Genomic DNA, 2,655 nt, shown 5'->3' on the forward strand with positions numbered 1-2,655 from the left:
TTCCTCTATGAACAGCAGTAATCCTCATACCCAACTCAAGATACTGTCTAAGATTTCGATAATGTACAACATAATTCTTTCGGGGTTTAAAATGACATATAAGTTTTTCAACACCATTAACAATAATCTTCTCAGGTGCAAGAGGATAGTCATTATGTGTTTCCCATAGGTGAGGAGGATACTCTAAATCAACTTCAAATATATATCCTTTACTCCCAAGATTTGACATACTATGATTTGCTTTCTCAATAATATCCATTACCTTTTCTTTTGTAATATTTTTCATCCATTTAAATCCATGTGTTGGAAGATTTTGAGACATCGCCCAACCGTATAGATTGTTTGCATCTAAATATTGAATAAATGTTGACTCCTTTCCAGGATTAAATTCTTTCATGTATTTATTATTTGCTTCTGCATATCGTTTTGATATATGTGTTATTCCACCACGTATACCACGCTCAAACATCATTAACATATCATAATCATGTAGTAACTCTAATTGCTGGCCTGTTTCTTTTAGACATGCATCCCAAGCTAAACCTGGGGAAGTGTAATAATGTGCTGGATCTAGTTTGTAATGTTTTAGACAAGTTTTCCTAAAGTTTTCAAATACATCTGATAAAAGTAAAACATCAGATTTAAGATAAAGATCGTGATAATCTCTTATTGTTTTACATTCAAAAGTATTCCAAACGCGAATAGCATGTTGGTAATCATCATCACTAATATCTTCATCATAAAGTTGGGAGTAAAATTCCTCTTTGGGTGGAAGTTGTGTTTCTGATAATTTATCAAGTGATGAAACATAATCATAAGGATAAACTCCCTTACGAGTTAGTAGATCTACATTTTTCTTGAATACATGTTTTGTATTATGAAAATCTTCTTTTGATAAATTTGAAACAAGATTGGCAAGTGATGTTTGAAGAAACTTGAATGAATCTAAAAATCGTATTTCAAAATTTATTGGGCACATTTTTCCAAGTTTTGAGCAATAATACTCTCCAACTTTAATACTTTTTGAAAAAGAAATATATTTTTCTTCAGTAGATGGAATACAATTTAAATCTCCTTCTAATCTAGCAATTTGTTTTATAAATAAGTGAGCATCATAACCTTGAAGATTATGAAATATAACTGGTAGTATTCTTGGTTTACGACACATAAGATTACATTTGTTATGTGCTGCTCCGCGATACTGACCTGTAAAATGACAATGATCTCTAACTTTATCATTTCTTAATTCTCGACTACAAATGTGACAGTTAACTGCTTTCTCAAATGATTTTTGTTCTTCCTTAGTTAGTCTAAGAGGTTTTGGTCTTTGATAAAAATCATTATAAATTCCTTTAGTTACTTCCGCAAGTTTTTCCACAAATACTTTTGATATATCTTCATCTTCGGAGGTTTTTGTATAAATGATTGGTTTAATTTTTTTATCTACTATTCCCTTTACATAAAAACAAAATCCTGATGGTTCATGTTTTTGGTAGTTGTAATTATAAGAGTCTTTTGGATTAGGACTGCAACTATTCCTTGGTTTGGTAAAGCATTCAAAATCTGCATAAACTACAAAAGGAACAGGAAGTTTTTTGTAATAATTTTTGAAATATAGCATTGTGTTTGGTTCAGGCATTTTTACAAACGCTGTTGCATTATTACTACAATATTTAATATGATTATCTAATAATTCTTCCTTTGTAAAATGACTAAAACATCTCTTACAAATAAATATTTTACCGTTATGACTTGTAGTTTTTTGAGACCTTACTAACCTGTGAAAATTTTTAATAAGAGTATAATGTGAAACACCATCTTCTTCATACAAAAATAAATCAATAGTATTTTTACAATCTCTCTTTGCCTCTCTCAAAGGATAAATAATCATTTTACCATCTTCAGAAAAAACATTTATTCCTGGAATATCTGGATTAAGTTTTTCAAATTGAGTAATATTATTTACTTTCATTGGAAAAGTAATTCCTTTAGTGTTAAGTGAAAACTCATACTTTTCTAAATCTTTTATTCTTTCCTCATCTCTATCTCTTGGATGAAGATATCTAAGTATACACCAAAGAAAGCATTTGTCATCTTTATTTTTAATGTTAACAATTGCTTTTTTTATTTTTTATCCAAGAAGGAAGATCAATATAAGATGAGCCCTTAGTTGGATTAAACTTAACAGTATTAACTTCAAGCTTTAAAACTTCTTTAAAATACCACCCGCTTCCCTTTTGATTAAAATCATCTATATCATTTAAAATTTTACTCATGCATTCTTGTACTATTTCAACTTCATTTGATGATTCATAATTTTTAAAAGTTTTTGAACCAAAATATGCTTTAAATTCTTCTAATTCTTGAATTCCTTTATCTGTTTTAACTGCAATTCTTTCCATTAAACAAACTAAAACCATTTTTAATTTAATATTTCTATGCTCCTTCAATAAATTTATTAAACTACCACCAACTTTATTGAAATATTCAGCAGGTCTAATACCAGGAATTCCCTCAAAAACATGCTTAACAGCAAAATTATTAAGAGCTGATTTTTCTCTTTTAATTCCTTGCTCATGTTCATAAATAGCACGCTCAAGAGATTTACGTAAGTAATCTGGAGTATCTTTGGGAATCTCTTTATTTTTTATACAT

Source organism: Porites lutea, chromosome 2 (assembly GCF_958299795.1).
Source record: "Porites lutea chromosome 2, jaPorLute2.1, whole genome shotgun sequence".
NCBI classification, from domain to species: domain Eukaryota; kingdom Metazoa; phylum Cnidaria; class Anthozoa; order Scleractinia; family Poritidae; genus Porites; species Porites lutea.